Genomic DNA, 24,769 nt, shown 5'->3' on the forward strand with positions numbered 1-24,769 from the left:
GGTTCAATTCCAACCTGCAGCCCTTTGCTGCATGTCATTCCCCCTCCACCCCCTTTCATGTTTAAGCTGTCTATTAAAAAAAGGCCATTTATCCGTGACATGCTAAAACATAGTGTAACAGTAGCACAAGTAGAGAAGAGTCATAAAGTTAACATATTGACTCGGTCTTGTGACCGACCCCCAAAAAAAGTCATGGATTACTATGTTATATTGCTTTACAACCATGTTGCTTACACCACATTTTTTTCCTACAATATGACCAAGAAGTCATCCACAGCTGTACTTTTATGCTATGTATAACTTGTTTCCGTACCTCATGATACACCCAGCTACCTCTTTGCCTGTCACATTGCATTAACACTGCATGATACACATTGAGAAACAAGCGGCTTAGAACAGGTGAGTGTAGTGGTGTGTGTTCTAATCCCCCCTGAGATCTCCAGCAGCAAGCCAACGGCAGCCCTGCACTCTGTCTAGACAGCTGGGGGAGTGTCATTGTTTGGGGTCCTTGCAGCTTGTGAGTGTGTGTGTGTGTGTGTGTGTGTGTGTGTGTGTGTGTGTGTGTATTTTGTCTTTTGATTCTGTCAGACTGTTATCATTGACATCAGGGGATCCGCTTGCTTTGTTCTATCATGATTAACAGAATGCCACTGTCTGGAGACACAATCTTTATCAGCACCCTTGACTGTCTAGCTGTGTGCGTGTGTGTGTGTGTGTGTGTGTGTGTGTGTGTGTGTGTGTGTGTCTGTGTTGATGAAACAATGGCATTCCTAACACAACCGAGCTGCTTGAAGCTGCCGAACAGCTTCTGTCTTGCTATCTGTATAACCTGTTTTACCACATAAATGGTATTACTCAAACCTTCCCTTATATGTATGTATGTGTATGTGTGTGTGTGTGTGTGTGTGTGTGTGTATGCTGCTGACAAATCGGATCTGCCACTAAGAAGTGAATGGATGAGGTCAATCGGCATTTGAGACGGCTCTCCAGTAAGACTGAAGAGGCTTATTCAGGAAAAATCAAACCACTGTCTGACCTCTATCATTTAAAGAGTCAGGGGTCAAAGGTGAAGAGTTAAGGTTTCTTGGTGGGGGCAGATGGATCCAAATCACTTTGGGGTCGTTGTTGTAATAATGCTCTGCTGCTCGACTCAGTTTCAAGGCTACATATAGGCTTTATCTGTAGTTATGGACATTTTTAAAGAAAAACTTTATACGAAATACTTTAAAAGATCCATTGAGGCTGTCACGGTTGACTTTGACTCATTGGCACTGCTGGTGATGTCTATTCATCCTTACCTCAAATGAAAGGCTAAGATACTTGCCTACAGGTATATATCCCAGGCCCACATGCTTTTTTTATATTAGCAAAAATATTATAGGTCCTTTCATCAGGATGCAAAAAGATACAATTTTGACAAGAACGAGCTGTATTTCTGATAAGTAAGTTTGAAATACTGATGGTGTAGAAACATATGTCCAAAAAACACATAGACATAATTTTTATCTTTGCCCAGTAGCATTCTTCTTCAAGCTTAATTCCTTCAGCAGCAAACTGATAAGGGGCTTAACTGAAGATTGATCAGGTATGTTGTGGGATATAAAGATCTATTGTTCTATTGGTTCCTAAGAAACGTCAAACCATACAATCGTTCAATTTTATTACTATATTTTGTAGTTTTTCATGTTCCTGAGTGAGGAATGCCTATATCTACTTGACTGGATAAATTTTTTTTATACAGAAAGGATATGGCATATCGATACTGAAAAACACCACAAAGCAAGAGTGAAACCAAGACCTGATGCAATGCTATTCTTAGACGAGCAGCACATCATCACAGCAAATATCCGGCATGGGTATTGCAGCAACATTTTGTTTACGGTTGCTGCTTCCTGGCTTCAGAGATCACAGTTAAAGGGAAGTACAGAGGCTGAGGTAAAAACTGCATCTCCTACCTTGCTCGGGGATGAGAATAGGAATAAGATGGCAAAGATAGAAGAGAAAGGTGGGCTGTGGACGGGGGTGAGAGGGTGATATTCCCCCCCAGGGTAGGGTGCAGACAGTCTAGGCACTGAATGTTAAATTTGCCTCCTGCTAGATTTACTAAACTCATCTTTTCTTTTCCTTTGCCGACTCCATCATATCACTCCCCAGCTCCAACTAATTTACATACTCTAACACTTCCTTTCTAATTTAGGATCCACATGGTTGCTTCTTTAACACATTACTGTTTCAACACTTCATCTATTTCGGGACTGCGCTCTAAAAAAGCAGATCCTCGCGTATTTTTGTTCCTGACACTGTTTTGTGTGCCTTAGAGTATTGCAGCTCTGGCCTAAATTTTCCACTGTGTTCTTTGAAAGCTGAAATGATGCGTCTAAAGAAATAATGGAGTATTCTCATGATGGCAGGGGCTTGAAAGAAAGTAAACACATACTCTTTGTCATCCAGCCTCTAACTCCCCTTTCCCTTCCATGTGTCCCCTCCATTCCTCCCCTCCTCCTTTATCTCCCTCTCCACGCCCTACTTTCCAACGAGCCCAGTCAGGACGCCTGTACAGATGGCCTTGCAGCAGCCTGCTCTCCCAGTGGGAGCTGCTGGCATGGGAGGCTTTTTGGCCCTCTGCCCTTACCATCATCCCCAGTCTCAACAGGAGCCCAAAAGTGTATTGGCGTCCAGACTGAATGCCGAGGTGCAGGGGCCGAGCCAAGCTGGCTGCTGAGCTGCACAGTGACTGCCTGGCACCGCTGACAACAGAGAGAGCGCAAAATACCACACATATGTCACCGCACACGCGTTGCAACAAAATCAAACCAGCGCACTATTGTTAGTTAATAGTGTGTGTGTGTGTGTGTGTGTGTGTGTGTGTGTGTGTGTGTGTGTGTGTGTGTGTGTGTGTGTGTTTGGGGAGGAGTGGAGTTGAAAACAAATGAGTTCATTGTGTGTTGAAACACATGCATGCACACTTGCACCCACACAGCAGCCAAACACAGGATTGAGTTACCGTCGATGCATTCCAGCTCCCCACCCATTCCCCGGCCTATCTCTGTGGTACGAGCCTGACAGAGGTTGGGAATCCCACTCAGAGCTCAACAGGGACACACTTCCCAAATCCATTTATTGGAATTTCCCTGAAGTGTCTGAGCGGGGTCAAACTGACATCCTGGCACCTGTTCCACACCCAGCAGCTCCATCAATCCCGATGTAAAGCTCACTGGGAATTCTCCTCCGCGAACACACCCTGTGCACATGTGTAGCCATCCTCATTCCTGAGCAACTTGGGACACAGTTGTGTGCATGTATGTGTTTCTGTTTTGTGTGTGTGCTTGCACTCATGTGCATGTGCTTGCAAAAGGGCTGAGAGAGTGTATCTAAGTCCAAGTGAAGTCATTCCTTCACTGTGAATACAACCATCTGTCAAACTGTTCTCCAAGAACAGAGAAAAACAGAGTGAGATAAAGCAAGATGCAAAGACTATGTTGCATGAGAGAAACAGCACACATTCAATCTCTAAAGTCAAACTATTACCTTGCACTAAATGGAGAATCAGCATTACACAAAACCATCAGACGCAGAAAAGGTCTGTGCTTTTGAGACCAACTCTAAGGGTTGAGCACTATTAACCACTGACTCTATTTCCCTTGTTCGGAGTGGATGGAAATGGTGCACTAAAATGAATTGAAGGTCTGTGACATGTGATGGTCTGGCCAATCTATCATGTTACTTAGAGATAATTAAAGCTGAGCACAGATTGGCTCTTTGTGAGCACGTAGTACATGTCTGAGCCTCGAGCACCCTAAATCTGTCATTCACAATGGTCATAATGCTTTCAAAAACAGTCATGTATTATTCATAATAATTCAATTTACAACCACCCCTGATGCAATGCTCTTTTGGATGGGGAGGATCAGACAAGAGAGATTTTGATTCTGTCCTCAACAGGCATAATTTTTCCTCAAGTGCCACTTAGAAATTACCAGCTCACCGAGTGAATGGAAGAATATAGGAAGTGGGAACAGAGTGGAGTGATTGAGAGCATCCAGAAAAAAAGGATGAATGAAATAATGCCTATGTGCAGCTACCTTAATAGTCCTTTAAGCACTTTTTAAAATTAGACTGTTCATCCAAACACCCACTCCGCATTGTATTACTCTCAATCAAACCTGCACAATAACCGCCGCAAACTAATGAGCGAGACAGTAACAGATGCAAATCGAATAACTAGATGTTGCTAATTTCATCATGGCTGTCTCTTTTCCTGTTTAAGTACATCTATCTGCTCATTACAAACAGCACTGGCAGAGGCCAATGCGTTATGTCACTGCTGATGTATGATGTCAAAGCGTACTAATTAGTGTTGGGAGATTGCATGGTCTGGTCTGTTCATAACTCATGCCTCGTGTATTTTGGCATGATTAGAGACAGACAGGGGTCGGAATACATGCTTCATTAATCCACAAGTAGTTGTTCTGTGTTGATTTCAAATCTATACATCACTTTTTTTTTATACACTCATTTTTGTGTCCATAACAGTTTCTGAAATAACACTCCTTTTGATATAAAGACTCTTGAGCTAAGCTAGAACACGGTTCATTCACATACTATGAAATGTTTTCATGATGCATTCACACTTTCCTGTTTAAATTTGTGCAACAGTGTGCCACCACAGCAGTGGTCAGATCATGAGGGGACTGCCCAGTGAGCATGACGGCGCTATCAATATCAAGAAGGGCATTTTACTAGCCTGGATGCCAGCCAAACTTAGCCCCGCCCACAACATTCGAGGTCGGGAAGTTCACATTCTGACTAGAATCTGAGTATGACCATGTCAGGCTAGCATTTTACCACATTGAATGCTAAAATGATCACCCGATTTTTAAAAGTGGAACCATGTCATTATCACGTAGATACTAATGGTTCAGACCTACTGTATCCATTGGGGTTAGGTTTCTAAAGTCAGTTGTGTTTCCAACACCACTTCAACCCTCCACTTATGGCGTTTTTCCATTACATGGTACCTGCTTGACTCGCCTCGACTCTACTCGCCTTTTTTGGTTTTCCATTACGAAAAAAAGTCCCTGGTACCTGCTAACAGATACTTTTATTTAGTACCACCTCAGTCGAGGTTCCAAGCGAGCTGAGGCGATACCAAAAGGTGACGTGAAAACCTGCAGACTACTGATTGGTCGGAGAGAATTGTCACTAGTCACTGCGTCACCATTGCTAGCGACAGGGATGGGTACAAACAAACCCTCTATTTTTAAATAGTTTAGCCGGTGGTGGGTTTTTTTGCTGCCTCCAGCTTCTTTTGAAACAAAATTTGACTAAGGTCATGGCAGTTTCCTGTGGCGGCGCTATGACGACCAGCCGCGCTCGCCTCATGCATGAGGCGGTACTAAATCTGCAATGGAAAAAGGAGGACGGGGCACCGCGGTCGAGTCGAGCAGAGCAGAGCCGAGCCAAGCAGGTACCATGTAATGGAAAAACGCCATTACACACCTGGAAACAATTCCAACCTTTGCTACATTTACAAAAATATCACCACCAAATAGGGCTTGGTATTTGAACAGTTTTAATACTCGCGCTGATACATGAGTTTCAGTACTAAAATCAAAATTATTTGGTATCAGTACTCATATGTAATGGAGTAATCTTTACATTCACTCCCACTAAAACAAAGCACGTATCCTTGAGGTCTAACATCTGTGTTGAATGCATTTCCTTCCTCATCAATCATCTGCAATCTGATTTTTTTAAAGTATGTTAAATGCTACATTGTATATACAGGTTTACTAGCTAGCGTTCTTCTTCTTTGCTTTTGTTGCCACACTGCAATGCTTCTCTGCATCGCAGCACTACTACCGGTCCAAAACTCCAGAGCGTACCTTTAATTACAAAAATATACAACTTTTTTTAATTACTAAAAGAAATAAAACTTCTCAAATGTTGAATTTTGTCTAAAAACAAGAACTTTGACGAAATGATTATTTCAATCAGAAATCTGATTGTGTGTGCAGAAGCGCTCCAGCCTAATATCAACTAAAACATACTGTTCGAAGATTGCATTACTTGGAGCCTATACCTGATGGAGTAATCCATAAACTTACTCCTGTGGTTTATTGAAAACACCAGGGATCTAATCACATTCCATTGCTTTTCTGACCCAGCCAAACCATAAAGACAGACTGTCGATAGCTGGCCATGTGGAGGCAGCTAAGACCAGCTCTGGAAAGCCGTTTGTTTCCATGGAGTCAAAGCTCCTATTGGGAGGTAATTAGAGGTCTGTTGAGTCCCCACTATGAAAGCCCCTCTCCTCTCTTTTATTCGATCCAAATCCCCTGTTCCTCCCCTCTTTCTCTTTCTCTCTCTCTTCGCCGTGACATAGCAGCCGGCTGTGACAGAGTGAGTCCACATGTGAACCCTGTCTGCCTCTGCCTGTCAGCGAGATCACTCTTATCATCCCTGCGTCAGTGGCAAAGTTGCCTTCTACCAAAGGACATCCGAAGGAAGGCCTGTCAGATACACAGGCCATCACGGTGTTCTGTCCCAAGCTGTTTATGTAAGGTAAAAACAAAGACAAATCCAGAAGCACAGGAGAAAGAGCAGTAACTTTTGGAATTTCCCTATTTCGCAGTAAAATTGAGATGATCCGTGAATAGAAATGAAAATGTAAAGAAGAGATTCCATTCTACAAATATCTTTTTTTTTTTACTATTTGTAATGTGCTTACGTATTGTTATGTACTTTCCCTAAAATACCTTCTCTAAGTAAAAAAAGACTTAGCTTCAGCAATAACAAATGAAGGACAAAAGACCGAGTGAACCATCAATTAAAAAAAACATTTAATTAAAAAAAAAGTTTGATTGCCTCATCTGTGTACAATAACATAATATACTGGAATTCATTGTGCACAAGTAACAGAATTGCCAGTAGGATTTTGTAGTGAATTCCGGTTTTGACTGCTCCGTCAAAAGGCAGAAGTGTAATTCTGTCATGTCTGTGAGTAGAATAGTGTGTGATCCATAATGCCTCAGAACACACACACACACACACACTAACATAAACCTTGGTGGTGGTGATAAAGCTGTCATTGCTACCAGACTAACAGCTACCATGTACACCTCCCTGTCTGCCTGCCCCAGGCAGACACTGCCCTCTCTCTCTCTCTTCACAAATACACATACTCTGTCCTCACTCTCTGGGAATTTGCCTCTCTCAATCTTGTGTTGAACCAAACAATGCCCTCATTAAACAGCACACCTGTTATTCTCGGCAGACTTGGCCTGAATTGGAGGGAACATGTGCTGTAGTCTGTGTCTGTACCTGCAGACTTGTTACCACCGACTTCTGACAGACCCCTTCTCGGGTGACTCATGCCTTGTACAACCCGTATCTACTGTAGTGTTGTTAGAGCAAGCTGTCATTTCAATTCAAAACCATTCTATTGCCAAGCAGCAGGCTTCATGGACACAGCACAGACAAGCTCAACTGAAGAAGAAATGGAAGAAAGAGCTGCACGGGGTCTTGATCGCTGGATGACAAAGTCAAAAGGGTGCTGCTGAGGGTACAGGATCAACACAATTCAGTGATCATCTCATGCAAGACTGAAGAGAAGGATGGATTCACAGCATTTTGTCATTTTTGTCATCAAGCACGACACAGAACAAAAAAATGTTTGTTTTTCACCCCTCTGGGCATACAGACGACATACACGGCCAGCGAAGGTGAGAGTGAGCAAATACACAGTTCCCAGGGTTGCACCCTAAACAGGGGGAGTGGGCAAAAGTCCAGTGCTTCACTCCTGTGGGGCTGGGAGGTGCTGAGGGGTGGGGGAGACCAGAGCTGAGGGTGTTAGAGCAGAAGTCCCTTAACTGGTAAGATCAACAGCTAGAATTTCTCCCCGCCTAACTGGTTTCTGACAGAGACGGTCTTACTTTCATGCCCCTTGCAGTATAAGCTGCAAGAGAAAGATAACAAATCCTTTTGGTTTGTATTGGTATAAGCTGTGCGCGCTGCTGCATCACCTTTGGGTAAAAAGGCTGCTTACCATCCCTTGGATGCTTCAGTGGATGATGCAGTTTTTCTTTTTTCATTCCAAGGAAATAAGACTAAAAATGTCAACAGTGCCACACCTGTTCATTCTGTCCTTAAGACAAATAACAAAGACTCTACACTTAAATTTACATATGCAGACAGAATTGATAAAGAGAGCCAAATCAGAAGTGAGTTTACACAGAGGCTTTAGGCTACTCCCACGTTAATACACGTTAATAATTACACAAAACAAGATAAGCCATTTAGCCAGTTAACCAGTTCACTACAACATGTGATAGCCTGTTTGTCCGACTTATCAGTGGCTACGGTCTTTGTTTTCAGTGCTATCCATCGACTGTGACAATGTCACCTGGCGACATATCCAATATTCTCTCCTGTAAATGTGTCAGAGGCAGACGACGCAGTGACTACGGCTCCTAAAACGAGCTGGATCCCCTCACACGCCCTTTACAGAGACCTGCACACCGCTGACTCACGCCACCGACTGTGATGCCTACATTGTAGTAAAGTGATGCATACATCAGCTACAGTTCTAACACGATACGGAATTATGATGCCATCACCGTTGCTAGTAAAGTTCAAACTGTGACGAAACAGTGTTCCTGTCACAGTAAATAGAACGTGGAAGGGTTAAAGCATTCGAATACATAAACATAAACACACACGGGCACGCACACAGGCTGTGGGCGTGAGCGCAATCTTAATATGCTAATATGATAGTAGGTGGGTATAACCTTGTTTTTATACGCTACTTACCAGCACTACACCTTGATCCCCATCTTTCACCCGACTTGTATTCGATGTCAAATCAATAAAACTGCCGTTCCAGATATTCCCAAATGAATAAGAGTTTACAAAACAGCCCGTTCAACTGGCATCTGTGGGAGAAGTAGAGCCGGACTCCAGAGGTAGCCTATAGTCTGATTGGTGTAAGTGGGGGGAAATGTCTGTCGATAGTTAAATGTCCTGGCTCTGGACAGGTTTCCACCGGTGAACAGCGGACACAGGTGGAGAGCTGACGCCGTGAAGAAGTGCGTCCCTGAAGGCGTGGCGACCGTCTTGTCCTGCGCCACGGAAACACGGCGGACAGCACAGCACATTCATACGTCCTCGGAACAAGTGATAAGACGGAGGACAGGAGAGGGAATTACTCGCGCACTGGTCACAAATAGGCAAAAATAATGTGGCTTCCGCTTTCGATTTTCAAAATAAGACACTCAATGACAAACAGGTTGCACTTTCCGTTGTGAGTGGTAGGGACATAGCCTAGAAATCTAGACGCAACCCAACATCTTGATGTGGGTCTGGCTTGTCAGGCTAAGGGACATACCAAGAGGGCCTGATCAACTCACTTACGGGGCCCTAGGGCAAAAATAGCTTTGGGACCCTTTTGAGAACAAAACATATTTCTGTGCATTGCATGTCATCACATTCAAATTAACAAATGAAATTACTTTGACACATTGTCACATAAAGGAATACGCATCATGTTCGTAGCAGAACAAGATTTTGACAAGATTAATGCGGGACCCATTTAAAAGACAATTTTTCTATACTATTTAGGCAATATTTTAGTAAATTTGGTAAACACTAAAAAGTTACAAATAAAATACAAATTCGAAGCTAATCAACTTACCACGCAAACAATGTATACACAGTGAGTTTGATGCTTTTGGGGCAAGGCATCCAAAACATTGCCGTTTCTCATGTACACACATTTTCATCATCTTTGTAATTTCAGTCAGTGCTGAAGTTGGCATTATTAGTATTATGTAGGTTTTGTTTTGAAGGGGAATGTATTTCCGGTAGCTTACTGTGTCTCTGGTTTGATGCTGCTGTGGGCAACAAGCAGTGGTAGATTCCCTCCCTCGCTCTTCTTCTCACAAGTCCCAGTGCTCTGATGCTTCAGGCACTCTCTCTCTTTCAATTCACAGGACTAGATTGTATCCTTGTTTCACCTGGCTGACTATTTGCTATGTAGCCTACTAATTAAAGACAAATCAAAGACAGTATCATTTCTGTGTACTGTTCATCTAGCGCAATTACATGTATTGGGGTGTATGTCAAGGTTGTGAAAAATGCAGACAATGTGTTCACCACCAGAATTTTAATGTATTATTTAAAATTGTTCTTTGATTGGCTCATGAGTCATCCCATTATACACAAGCTCCAGACCAGAGAGGTTATCCAAACAGTTGTGGGCAGACTACAAGAAACAAGAAACTTGTAATCCCCAGGCAAACCCAAAACTGTGACCCCTGAATGAAAAGGCCAACTCTGAATATGGAAATGAGACTCTGACATTAAGAGCCAGGCTGTATTTCCATTAAAACCTTAGTGAAGTATGGGCTCCTGGATAGCTCAGTTGGTAGAGCGGGTGCCCATATGTAGAGGTTTACTCCTCGATGCAGCGGGCCTGGGTTCAATTCTGATCTGCTGACCTGTCAAATAAAGGGCTAAAAATGCCCAAAAAACAAATTAAATTATTAATTATTACCATGTTTCACCTAATTTAAACAACACTAAGGGAATGTCCAAAACCGAGAAGCTGGAATAATGGGTTAAGGGAGTGGGATATTGCCTGGTGTTACTCTGGCTGCTATACTGTCATCATGTTTTTTTTTTTTGCAAGGGTGAGATGTAAGTTATTGGAGGGGGGTAATTAATTTGAAGGGAAGTGAGGGAGAGGCGGACAGAGAGAAAACTAATTAAACGGATGAGATGCAGAGTGGTAAAAGGTCCTTGTCGTGCCATGAGGTGCTGTGTGTGAGCTGCTGTCCCTGGAGCTTTGATGCCTGCTGCTGGGCCCTCTGGATGAGGGAGAGGATGGGTCTGACATTGCAGCAAAGGACAGAGATTGAAAACACACACACACACACACACACACACACACACACACACACACACACACACACACACACAATCTTGTCTAGGGTTGCAAGAAACATGAGAGATCAGATGATCCGACGAGGTTGTAAACAAGTCAACAGTACGGGCTAAATTATCTACCGGTGTATCGGAGGGGTTTGTACCTGTATCAACATCTAACTACTTGTGTTTCTTGCCCTGTTGGACTTTTTATATATCCCAGATCTTACCAACTAACTTGGTGCAAACAATGTATCATAATTTATAGAAATTATTTCCAAAGGGACAAAAAAAAGGAATAAACCTTTAACTGCCAAATGCAGGACCCCAACCCTTAAAGGTCCCATGACATGGTGCTCTTTGGATGCTTTTACATAGGCCTTAGTGGTCCCCTAATACTGTATCTGAAGTCTCTTTCCCGAAATTCAGCCTTGGTGCAGAATTACAGCCACTAGAGCCAATGAGCTTTCCTTAGTATGGGCCATTTCTGTGTCTGAAGCTATTGAAGAGGAGGGGGCAAGGTGGAGGGTGGGGTTGTGGCCTTGACCAAATGCCACTTTGCTTGTTTGAAAGCCATGATGTCTCTCTCTCATGGGTGGGCCAAATTCTATCGGCGGGCAAAACAGAGAAAGGGGAGGTAACCTTGATTCCAGGATCGGCCCATCTGAGCTTTCACTTTCTCAAAGGCAGAGCAGGATACCCAGGGCTCGGTTTACACCTATCACCATTGCTAGCCACTGGGGGACCATAGGCAGGCTGGGGGAACTCATATTAATGTTAAAAACGTTCATAAAGTGACATTTTCATGCCATGGGACCTTGTCATGTCTTACTGCCTAAGCTTGTGGTGACCGTGCGTTTTTTTCCCCAAATGGAAGGGTGATTCCCAGCAATGTGTGTGTGTGTGTGTGTGTGTGTATATGTGTGTGTGTTAACAGACGAGAATAGGTATACAGTAATGATTCAGCCAACATATGAGGAAGCACGTGGAGCTGCTGAGGTTAGTTTGATTATGACAATGTTTGCCAGTGTCTCACTCCCTTACTGTGCCTCTTCACCAGTCTCTTAGGTTAGTTCCCCTTGTGTGTGCGTGAGTGTTTATTTGTGTGTAGTCACTTAAACAGAAGCCTCAACTAATGATTGCACAACAGTGTGAGTGTTGTGTTGCCTCTGCACATGTGAGAAGGGCTCTTTTAGTTTTCAAAGAGCTTTTGGACTAGCAGAGGAAGCAGACAGAGGCGCATTCAAATGTTTCACATCGCCTCTGCTCCCCACTCTCCCCTCACAGGCTCGAATTATACAGTGAAGGTGTTGCAACAGTATCAGTGATGGGTGCTGGTTGCAGCTTTAACACTTGTCTCAAAGTTTGTTTGCTGTTTTCCCCTTCTTCCCCCCCACCAAAAAAAAAATCATTTGCATGCAGTATACAACACCCACGTTGCGCCTTTATCAAAAGCTGTTGCTTGTACCCGGCACGAGGGAACGACATCCTACTGAAGTGTTGTTAATAAACTTGACGGCTGCAGATCAAACTGAGCCCTATCAGCCAGTATATGCGAGAATGCTGCGTTCACAAATATAGTCTTCACAGAAACTGCAGCTTTCCAACTGTATTAACACAATGACAAAGCTGTTTTAGAAATGTCTTCAAACTCCTTTCAGTTAGGCTTAGGTTAGACACAGTATGTAACAACCAAAGGTAGCTGGTAGCCGTGAGGTGACCTTGCAGAAATTTAAGTTGTTACTTGCAGGTAGTCTCCTGAATGGGTACTGACTGATCCAAAATCCAAAACCTCTCCTTTTTTCTCCTGACTTCCAGTTGCTCTTTAGTGTTTGTCTGTTCACTCTCCCCACCTCTCCCCCTCTGTCTTTCTCTAACAACCCTGTTTCCTTGGCTCTCCTGCAGGGCCCAACATACATTGCCAGGGGTCTACTCATTATTTATGCTACTTAAAATGTATCATTATGGATCCATTACAAATATAAATCACTTGGGCTATGAGTTCTCCTTAAAATTAATTAGGTATTAAATATAATAATCCAAACACGCTGTGCTGTGCTGTTAGAACCCTGTCAATCATGCTACATGTGGAAGAAAACAGTTGTAACATTCAAGGAAGCCTAGGGTCTGTGATGTAACATGAGGATGTTCTGGTAGAGACTGTTCAGCAAAACGTCCCCTGTTCACAACAGAACAAACAGACAGCTAGTTGCCAAAAGATGAGTGGGAGGAAAGAGAGAAAAGAGAAGAGGCATTCAGGAGAGAGATAGCTACATTGAAAAGCATGAATAGGGAGCTCAAAGACTTCACAGGACAGATTCCTGGAGGCTTTGCTTCTATGAGAGTTGAGAGACCTTTGCTGTCTGTCATTTGTTGGTCCACTGCTAATTGTGAAGAGTGCAGGAAGGCCAAAGTGTTAGCGCCGGATTCCAGTCTAGTCCGCCAACCTAGCCAATCAGTCCTCCTTTCCGCAGGCGCCTCTCTGTCTCCTCGGGCGAATGGCTCAGTCTGTACGACACCCGTCCCGCGTCCCCCCTTTTAGAAGAGGGGGATAAACAGAACTAGGTGGCAAAACAAGAGCGCTCTCTTTTGTAGTAGTTGAGGAAGAAAGGGAGGGCTGTCTGACACTCCGAGCCGTAGACCCCCCTCTGGCAGGCAAATCTGGAAAGTAGTCAGGACTGAACAGACACAATAACGAGACCTAAGAGGCCGACAACATGAGCCAGAATACTGTGTTCTAGGCAAAGACAAAGAAGGTCAGGAGAGACCGATCTGGAGTTTGTGACACAAGCCTCAAAAAAAGACACAACCCTCCAAAATTTGGTATATCGAGTATAACTTTTACTAAAACCCCATGCACACCACTTCGGCATGTGGAGAAATCTGAAGCTTGACAGGCCTGCCATGCCTACCGTGACTCCGCTATGACTGGACAATCACTGTTCAGGGGTGGGGTTTAGCAAATAGTAACTATCAGCTGTTTCCTTAAACAGCTCATTATTAACAGATTATTCTGACATACAAGGGGAACTTTAGAGTTACTGAGAACTATTTTCGGGCATTCCCTACTTAATTTAGAACTGAACAGTGTATAGAGCTCAAGCGGAAATCTCAGAACCCACCATGTGTTTAATTGTATAGATAAAGAAAATGGTGGTAAGCGGTTAGTTTCTGAATATCAAAACTAGACATGCCAAACTTTCTCGCCATCAAGTAGTGTCTTCTAAATCTAGGTTATATTTGATTTCTGGGGCATCACATCCTATTTTTTGTGTGGGTCTTTAAAACCGTCCATGTTGCCGCTCTGTCTATATGTGTGACAGCTCAAAGACAGCTGTCCCATGTTTGTTGTACAGAAAGAACATCAGAAAATTGTCAATTTTTATTTCCCGGCTTGTGATATTTTTAGCCCTTCCTCCCATCAACCTGTAGCCTGGTCCTACCAGACTAGAGTCTGGCCACTCTCCATTGACAAGTGTTAACTTCCTTGAAGGCGGGTACTCTGTTGAAGTTTAAAACTATTGGATCTGCCCAGAGCCACTCTGGATTTGCCATAACCAATCGCTAACGTTTGGTCGTGATGTCGGCTTAGCATCACTAGCGTTCGCCTTAGCCAACTCCTTCACCACTGACGGAGCAAGCTTTTGATTGACAAAGATTGTTCTTGCTCGGGCTTTAACTTCTGGATATTCGGCAGCTTTGCCACAATGGACCGAATGGCTTCGCTCGCATCTTTCTCCACCGCCATTACAGAACTAGAACTCAAACTAGCGCACAACCTGAACGTCATCATTCTCAGACACTCCCTCTGTTCGCTGATTGGACTGGTGAAACCTGCAAATATACCGCAAATGCAGACATAGTACTGAAGGAAAATGAAAATTGAACGGAAGTACGTAGGAGGACGGACAGGTTGATTAAAAATAAATAAATTGATTAAAATTCAAAAGCCAATGCATTAGCTGTGCAAAATCATGCAGTGCAGTTAAAGTGACTTAATATGTCCGTGTGGACACACAAGACGAGGAATTCACAGATGTAGGTGAAGAAGAAAAGTGATTGTAATTGGTTTTTAAAATGACTGTTAGAAGAGGTGGTGATTGAGTGTGAAATCTTTACCCTTCCATAGCTGTGTGTCTGAGGGGGTGTAAAAGAAAGCTCATCTTGCGTTTTCTTTCCTTACCTGCACATGCTGTCACCTGTCATTAACAACCTGAGGAAACTGTGATGGCAAGCATGTATTCACAGGCTTATCCTCCCACACAGCACTTACCCCTGCTATTCCGTCAAAGAGGAAAATGTAGTCAATGACGTTATCATGTGTAGTGTACGCCTGGACATCAATCACACGCTGAGCTTTCAAGCAGGGATCATAATCCTTCTGTTTACTGCGGGACTCCCAGGGTGAAGGGGTCTGTCGGTGTTTAGCCTGCCCAGGACAGAGCTCCTTCGATGGGCTACAGGCCTCTGCCACTCTCCCTGTGGTTCTGGGATCAGCAGGGTACAGGGGATTACATGGCCACATAGAGGGTAATGTGCTCTCCGCTCAAGGACACAGGGTTTCAGATTTGTTCTCATAGACACATAAAGTTCTGCCAAAATACTTATACAAAAAAATAGGTTTTTGTATATTAAACTCATTCATGTTGTCCTCAAGGGGTTGCAATGTTCCTCAGCTGTTTTCAGACAAGAGAAGGATGAGTTGATGTTTCAGAACACGTCTGTGCTCCTCATCAAAGACACAGTCGTGCAAATGGCACAGAGCCAAATCCACGTCGGCTGCAATATTGAGCAGCTACAGGGGAGAAGATGTGTACTCTCGTTTGTCAGCAGCCTCGTGAATCTTGTCTGTTTACTTGTGCATACAATGATTTCAGGGCACGGGTGTGTTTTCTAAGACACTGCTTTGACATGGTTGTGCCTGACAGTTTGTGACATGTGTCATGTCTTATGATGACGCTGAGACAGAGAGAAAGGATATGGGGCTGATCGGTTCATACTGTGGTCACTGTGAAGCTTCAGGAATCCATGTTGACAGCTTTGGTCTTGACATCATGTATCTCCCAAGGCTTCAGAGCACACACTGTACATACTGCATGTCTCAGTGGTCATGCTTTACTAAATATCAAGTAGTAAAGTTCAGATCAAAGGAGTCTATTCAGAGTCATTTCTTTCAGTAGTTATCTTTTTCAGTTGTAATAACATTTAATTTACTTTAATTGTGTGCAAGAGGAGTAATTAAGAGCACTGATATATGACAAAAGCTGAATGATAAAGAATTAGCACTGCCATTAGAAGATTTCTTTGTAAGATTTCTATTGCACATACGGATATGAAGAAAAGAATCAACCTTTGTGACGACGCTGAAGTTGGCTTTTTTTATGAAAATCTGACCTTTTCTATGTGAACTGTGCACCTACTGGCTGCTTTCTTGAACAAATAACTTTATTAAAGAATATTTTACATGATTATACAATACAATGTATTGTCAACCAACTGTAGAAATGAACATTGAGAAAATACAATTCAAATAAAAAAATAAATGAAATAGCTAAATAAACACCAGTACTGTATGTAACAGTATCAGTCAATTTCCGACCATGCTCTGCTGGACAAACAAAATGTAATGACACCATCTCTAAATCACAGCAAGCACAGCTTTTTGCCTTATATGTTCCATCAAAAAGTTTTCATATTGGTGCATTTCGGACAACGTATACACTCCCTATACGTGATGTGCCAATATATGATATGCCTTTAGCCTATGTAACTTGAAATTGGGGGTGGTGGTAAAGTAAGTCACTTAAGGCTCAAAATAAGCAATTTTCATTTGATATGCACAAAATTAACTTTGAAAGCTTTTACTTCTAAGGGCACTACTAAAACTGTGAGTTTTAATCTGAACACTATTTATCCAGGAAACGATGACCAGTTTTTGAACACATTACTACAAAAGGACCAGTGAAGCTATTTCCGTCTCAAACATGGACACTGCTGTTTTTAAAATGGACTGACAGGCATGTCACTGAATGGGACTGAACGAGTTCTCATAAGCAACAGAGTAATGCAACTTTTCATGTGCATTCATCTGAATTAACAGTGGGCTGACAATAAATGAGTAAACATTTACCCCTCTATCACTCGTGTTTTATCTTTCTTATGATCTCATTTCTTTTCAAACACTTCTTCCTCCTGTCTGTCCTTACCTTCTTACTGATCCTTTCTCCATCCTCTCACTTCGCAACCGGAGGCTCCAGGAGGCGGCATGATTGACAGGCCAGTGCTATGTCTCTGCTGGATAATACCCCTCCTACCCCTCCTGTTGCCAGGGTGACAGATGGGTTTTCTCTGCCGAAACTCTTCGTCTCCATCTCTGTCACCTCAGAGTGGTGGGTGAGCGAGCGGGAGAGAGGAGGGGTAGGTGAGACTCAGTCAATCCTACACTTCCCATGACAAATGACAGTGTTACAGACAAACCGTGTACAGTGAGTGTTTGTTTATGTTTCGAACAGCGACAGCGTCCTGTAGTCTATCACACTCTGTTCAACACCAATCGTACACACTATTCTCTGGCTGGAGCGTTAGCTGACATTAAAAGCAGGCCAGTGCCTGTGAGGGCCTGTAAGCGCACAGTGTTCTGGCTGCTTGCACTATCAAAAGGTAGGAGTGTTTGATTCAAAACCAACTGGAACAGGTCAAAAAACAGCCCCGGGGCAACTAGGCTACTTCTCCAGCTAAAGTGATTCTCATCTTCTTTAGCTCTCTTCTTTCTTTCCTCCGTCGGGGTTTCTCTTTGTCACTAAGCATCAGCTCTAACAGTGTTGCTATGAGCACAGCTCATCATTCACACAGGCAGTGCCCATGGCACAATTGGGCCAATGCCAAGTCAGATGGATGACATCATCCATTGTGCTTGTCGCCAATCCAATCAGGCTCCCAGACACCAATGTGGAGCCTCGGACATGATTAGCTTTGAGCCCATGACATCACCCTTTAGCCAGTTTCCCTACAGAGGCACCGACATCATCACCGAGCATGAGTCGATTATTAGAATAGCTGGTGTCTAATAATCTGTTTTAGTGTCTACACTAGTAATGATTACAGGTCCTGGATCACCTCCTTTGGGCATTTCTCGTACTGAACCAGGTGTGAAGAGTGACTCTGACTCATATTTAGACTGTGCTGGTCCAAACAAGCTGGTACATTCAAACTCTCTCACACACGCAAGTATGAACTGGGTGAAAGCTAAACAAGCACACCTACTATCTTTGTTTCTGGCATCACTCCTATCCAATCCTTTCTAAAAACTATCCGATCCTATGCAGTCCTGCTACCTGATCCGATCCTATGCAACCCAATACTATCCTATCTGATGTGATCCTATCCTATTCAGCCCAACAGAATCTGCTTCAATCTTATCCTATCCCATCCAATTCAATCTTATCCTATCCCATCCCATGAGATCCTATCCCATGCGATTCCACTGGATTTCAACCCCCTTCCATCTTTGTAATGTTTCTTACGCAAACATAACAAATAGTATCTGATGTAGTGAAGTAGACAAATGTTGAGCTTTATCTTACACGATTCGACTTTTGGTTTTGAAAGCCAGACATGATAGTTCATAATGAGGTTTACCTTTATGGGGCAGGTAGACAGTGGAGCTTCTCTGATGTGACAGGGACCTTTAGAGAAAGATGTGGCCTAAACTTACTCCCCCTCTCCCATCTTCTCCTTCCTCCATTTCAGTGTGGAGTCTCTGCCCCCATGCTCTGTTAGCACCGGCATCTAGTCCATCCTGACAGGCTCTCCTTGGACGGACACACACACACACACACACACACACACACACACACACACACACACACACACACACACACACACACACACACACACACACACGAGAGCTATCTGAGAATAATGGAGTGTGACATTACCTCATCTGACTTTACCCACAAAAACGTACACAACAACACACACACACACTCAAAGTAATCAGAGTCAGTGGAGCCTATCAGCTTCCCGAGGGTTACCTCACTGGGTAGATGTCTTACACAAGGCCACAGAGCAGTTCAGCTGTCCATACACACATCAGCATATATACATAAGTGTACTGCATGTACACATCTTATATGATACACCTTGGCTGCTGAAAATCTGTTTTTGTTTTTTGGCACATTCCAGCATTTATTATACAAACACATTTAGTCACAGTGTAATATATGTAGTCAATGGATTAAAGCTTCTTCCTATTAAGCTCTGTCTTCTGTTAGATCTCTGCAGCAGCAACAGAAGAGAAGCCCTAAAACTCACTATGTACTGTAGATTTTTATTTTGCAATAATATATTTTAAGCAGGCTGACGTTCTGAAAATAAACATAAACTCATAAGATTCCCGAACAGAAAGAGGCGAGTTCCCACGGGGTGATGGAACAGCAAAACACTATTAAAGAACGGATAACAAACATTACTGGAAGGCGTGAGCAGGCGCACATACACACTGAAAAACACACTAATACAAGTAGCGCTCATCAAGCTCTAAGGCCGGTTACACACTGGATGCGTCGCTACGAATGTCGCGCGTCGCGTACGTGGTCCGTTTACATTCTCCTCCCCATGTTAACAGGTTAGAGCTTACACACTGCCTGCGTGGCTCGAGCCGCGCCGAAAACGCGTGCCTGCTAGAAATAGAACTGACGCCTATTTTTCACGCGTCAGGCAAGCGTGTTGGAAGCATTTCCAGGCAAAATAGAATAGGAAAAAGATGTTTATATGTCGTTTAGACACAAATACATATTATTGACATGTTGATATCTGAAAGCCTCTAGGTTTTGATATAAATGCAGATGTAACTAATAAAAAAAAATATATATATTAATATATATAATATTCTATATCTAATATTGCACCTATCAATACAGAACAAAATATTCTGTAGCCTATTTTGCCGTCAATATTGCCGACGTTGTCTTTGCTGTAATCAAATCAGTATATATTTATGTTTAACATGGTATTTCATTTTATCAATGGGAAACATACATGTGTCCAGACAAGACAAGCAGCAGCAGCACCGCATCAGACATGTTTCTGGTGTGTAAAGACATAGAAAAATCCACGCAGCTGACACACAACAGAAACGCCATGCTCACGCCACGCAGCCAGTGTGTAACCGGCCTAAGACGTCATGTCACCATCTCTGTTTAGGTCAGGATGCAACAGAGATAACACTGAAAGGCTGTCACCTCCTCACAGGAACACAAAATATTAATGAAAGTGTCTCTTCTATTTTATCTCCTGTTCTCAGGAGTGGCATATTTCATACAGTATCTGTGTGTTGGTATTTGGATGGGAGTGTGTTACCTCCCTCCTGGGAGCCAGACATGTGGGAGAAGAAGCAGACAAGGGAACAAGGTGAGATGCTGAGCCATCTGCAGTAATAATAAAGGAAGGACCAGGTGGACAAGTGTGACTGTTGGATTAGTCATGAGGGGCTAGATACGTGTACACACAGCATCTCTTTTTGGCATGTACACTCACACACAAAAACCCTGTACACAAACACACATAAACAGCTGCATCCTGTCACATTTGACAGCAGTCCGCCCATTTTGTTCAGCAGGTATGGGACATGTTCAATTATGGGTGGATAATGGACATCATTTCAGATGCTCAGACAGTGAAAATTACAGCATGAGGAGAACGCTTCACTAGTTACAATGATCCACAAGGCCTGCACCACACACACACACACACACAACACACACACACACACACACACACACACACAACACACACACACACACACACACACACACACACACACACACATAAACACAATAATACACGATTGCTGCTACCCGAAGCTTTTTGTCGCATTCAAACAGTGACAGTAAGATAAAACACATTGTCAAAGGTGAGGGATTGTGGGTAATATTTTGAACATGAAATTCACCACACAAAGCACATTTCTGGCTGCGCACATCCTGGTCACGGTCCTGGTAGTATAGTCAGCAGCATATGTATCACTAATTCTGACAGCACCCTATTAGTATGAGAAGGAAAAAAAGCGGAAATGTGCTCTCTGCAGAGAAAAAGCCTTAGCATTACAGTGTCATGTCCATACAGATCCTACCTACACATGGACAGGCACGCAGGAGGAGAAATGGCATGTGGCCTGACAGCGGAAACCAAAATGAAGTAGTGATTTAGACTCTGAAAATTCAAGCAATCTTGATGTCCACACACGCAAAAAAAAGACTGTCCCTTAAAGCCATTACTTCAGCAAAAGGATGTAGAGGCCCACTTATGTTGGTTATAGCTTGTTATCCATTACATTTGTGGCTTTGCATTACCAGAGAATACATAATCCATGGATTATTATATAAAACTGGCTGCTGCAGCATGAAGATCACTTCAGAGAACGCAGAGAACTCTTCAGGGGCATTGAGTGGTTGTACAACCATGATCCTTCGAGTACAGTACATTATGCACAGAGAGGAGCTATAAGGGGGCTGCTACAGTATGACTTGTGGACAGTGCAGTCTGAGTTAGGGTTATTTTGTGTATGTAATGTGTGTGTGTCAACTCCACCATGCCCCAACATGTGGCGAGTACCCTGCTGTTCCTCACGGCGACTCATACAGGATTCCCCTGGATGCATTTTTTAACCAGTTGACATAACTGTACGTACACACCGCCGCCGACTTGAGCTGCAAAGAAGTTCTGGCCGCTCTGTCGAGGACGCTTGTCAAAAAGTACGGGGAAGCTTATTGGCGCTTTGGCCGCTCTGACGTGGCAGCATTCTTCGATCATGTTCAACACACTATTGAAGAAAAAGCACAAGCAGCCACTGCACGGCCAATCCATTGACACTAGAAACCTTTTATAAATTACATATATAATGACAGAATTTGTATTGTTTGTTGGTCGCGGCGGTGTCTGTTAGCAGTTAGCTCGCTCGTTAGCCGCTGAACCGCAGCAGAATGCAGGCAGAGTGAGCAGCTGCCAGCTGTTGATCCGTGCAAGACTTCACCGTGAGCGGACTGTTTAGAGACCATGTGACCGGCAGGTAACGTTAACTGGTCCCTATACGCAAACAACGACATATCATAAATGATAGGGGAACCCAGCAACGGCGATTATGAGATTTTCCTTCATTTTCATGGAACTAGTGTCTTGGTAGGAACAAAAGTTTACATCGTATGTTTCTCTGGGATCAGCCAGCGCGAAGGACGTCTATATTCCGATTGGTTGCTGGCGTTTGCCGCTGCACCGCGTCATAGCTCATTACCATAAAGTTGACCAAAGTTCAACTTTCTGATTGACGCTCTGGATGCGACAGTGAGGACTGGTTCAACGGCTTGGTCAGCGACATGAACTCGTAGCGGCCGGTGGAGGTTACGAACGGGCTTTTTAGCTTTATGAGAAGGCATTTTATCTGTTAATCTTACCGACGGAGACACTTTGGCGTTATGTAGTTGACCCGCGGTGGTGAATTGTCTGCAGTTCTGGGCGGGTTGTTGCCGTGTTCTGATTGTTCTCATCTCAGCTCCGCCGAGACAAAATAGACATACCATTTCAAAAAAAATGTCATTTATTCATGTATCACATCTGGACAAACGAGCAGGCTTATGTGCCGGGGCTGAGCCCCGGAGAGCCCCGGCCCAATTTAACCCCTCGTTATATATACATATATATACGTATAATGTCCTGGGCAGCAACTTAAAAAAAGTGAAGTGTTGTGAACGCAGCGCGCTGGGACGAATGTCCGCATGTGCCCAATAGAAACGAGGCAGCCAGCCAGGCACGGAAGAAAACACTCCATGGCAACGCTGCTGTAACTTTCACTCATTGAGGAATGTTTCTCTGCTTGCATCAAGCCCGGCCGATGTCCCGCCCCTGAGAGCCATATACGCCACCGTGATTGGTAGGTTCGTTCAGCTCCGCACACAACACTGTAAAGTACCATACATATCAAACTCGCGGACCGCACTAACATTAAACTTTCATATTAAGGCGGGGGCCAAAAACTATAATCCCGCGGGCCGGAATTGGCCCGCGGGCCGCGAGTTTGAGACCCCTGCTTTAGAAGCTCAAGTCGGCGGCGGTGTGTAAGTACAGCAACGCACTTTACAGACCTTGGTGTTGTGTTGCTGCCGGTGATCAAGTAAATCATACCCTGAAGAAAACACCACTTTCTCTATTTGTTTTCCTGAGTCTATTCTGCTTTCGCTTCATCACACCCTCTATGATCTCACACCTGCTGCTCCATCTTCCTCTCGCTCCATAGTCCTGCTCTGCACCCCCTTGTTCTTACTCAGATCTCAGTACAGGCAGTCGCCTTCCAGGCCTGCAGGATTTTTCACTCCACACCCCTGGGAGAGATTCACAAAGACAGCATAATCGGCAATTAGGAGAGCAAATGTATAATAATTAGTGCGAGTCTGAGAGGGAGAGGGCAAATCAAGAAGGACGCAAATGGTCAGATAGGGAGAGAGGTATAGTGAGAAGAAGAGGAAAGAAAACAGGGAGGGAGAATGGTGGAGGAAAAAAAAAGGGAGGGGGGGGGACATATATTATGAATAAAAAAAATTTTTTTTTTTTTTATATAAAAAAAAAAAAAAAACTTCATTTAATGGAAAAAAAAAAAAAAAAAAACAAATAAAACAGCACTAATGAGTCATAGCCTATTCATAGCTGCTTCCCATTTTCCTTGCTTCTTCAACCTGGCTTACTGAAATAGATACATTTTATATTGCATCAAGTAAAACATATACATGCTGAATTTAATAACATCTTTTTGCCCTAAAAAAACTATTTCCTAACGGAGGAAAAAGCCTTGCAACTGTTCCATCACATTACGATGTCTGCATCGTAATGTGATGGAACAGTTCAAAGTCCCACCTTGCCTTGCATGATACAGGGAATTTATTATCAGGATTGTTTGGTTTTTGATGGTCCTTCCACTGGCCCCCTGTCGGGTTTCCTAGCAACAGGTCTGTGTGAGGGCTGGCACAAGGGGGGATAGCAGTGTCCCCATCCTGATTACCCGCTTATTACTTTAATGGAAGTGAGGCTTTCTGAGTATGTACCTATCACCAGCGCATAGTCTTTTTCTAGACACCCATAAATTGGCAGCTATCAAAGTGGTCGCCCATTAGCCATCTACTCTGCATCCACCCTGATTTAATGCTACAGGGGCCACTTCAGCTGCTTTTCTCTTCTCTGTCTTTCTTTGTCAAATACAGCTGTACAGCCAAATTGCATAATGAAGGATCTATTCTAGTGGTGGACAGTAACTAAGTGCATTTGCTCATGTCCTTTACGTAAGTACAATTTTGAGATACTTGACCTTTGCTTGAGTGGATTTCCATTTTATACCTTTTATACTACTACTTCACTATAGAAACATTGTACTTTTTTCTGCACTACATTTACCTGAAAGCTAAAATTAAAGGGGTAGTTCAGAATTTTGGACATAGGACCTCATTTCCAAGTTAGCCACTGTGTTATTTATCAGTGGAGACCGTTTAACACTTTTCATCCAGTCCTTCCAGTTGCAGAGTTCGCTGGTGCTAGGCTAGCGCAAGTCAACAGTATCTGCTAGCCTGCCACTAAAAACAGTCTTTCCCACTCCACAGTAGGCTACACCTGAGGCAAATAAATTATAATGCCAGACTATCGATGTAAATGTCTGTGTTGATATAATAATGTTAGAAATCAAATGTTGATTATATATATATATATATATATATATATATATATATATAAATAAAAATCTTTCGGTTCAGCTACCGTTTTAAAAGTATCGTATCATGTTGATAAGAGCATTAAAATGAGAAACAAT

General features: G+C 43.3%; 1 protein-coding gene across 2 annotated transcripts in view; it reads right to left on the reverse strand.

Annotated features, from left to right (window-relative positions):
- Positions 1-24,769, reverse strand: part of LOC120566508 (ras-GEF domain-containing family member 1C-like) — a 53,047-nt gene that overhangs the window by 11,285 nt on the left and 16,993 nt on the right. The window contains exon 1 of one of the 2 annotated variants that reach the window (XM_039813036.1): positions 8,812-9,198. The exons of the other annotated variant lie outside the window; for it this stretch is intronic. The gene's annotated coding sequence lies outside the window, so the exon portion shown is untranslated. Of the gene's footprint in view, positions 1-8,811; positions 9,199-24,769 lie in introns of those variants that run through there. 2 annotated transcript variants of the gene reach the window in all.

Source organism: Perca fluviatilis, chromosome 10 (assembly GCF_010015445.1).
Source record: "Perca fluviatilis chromosome 10, GENO_Pfluv_1.0, whole genome shotgun sequence".
NCBI classification, from domain to species: domain Eukaryota; kingdom Metazoa; phylum Chordata; class Actinopteri; order Perciformes; family Percidae; genus Perca; species Perca fluviatilis.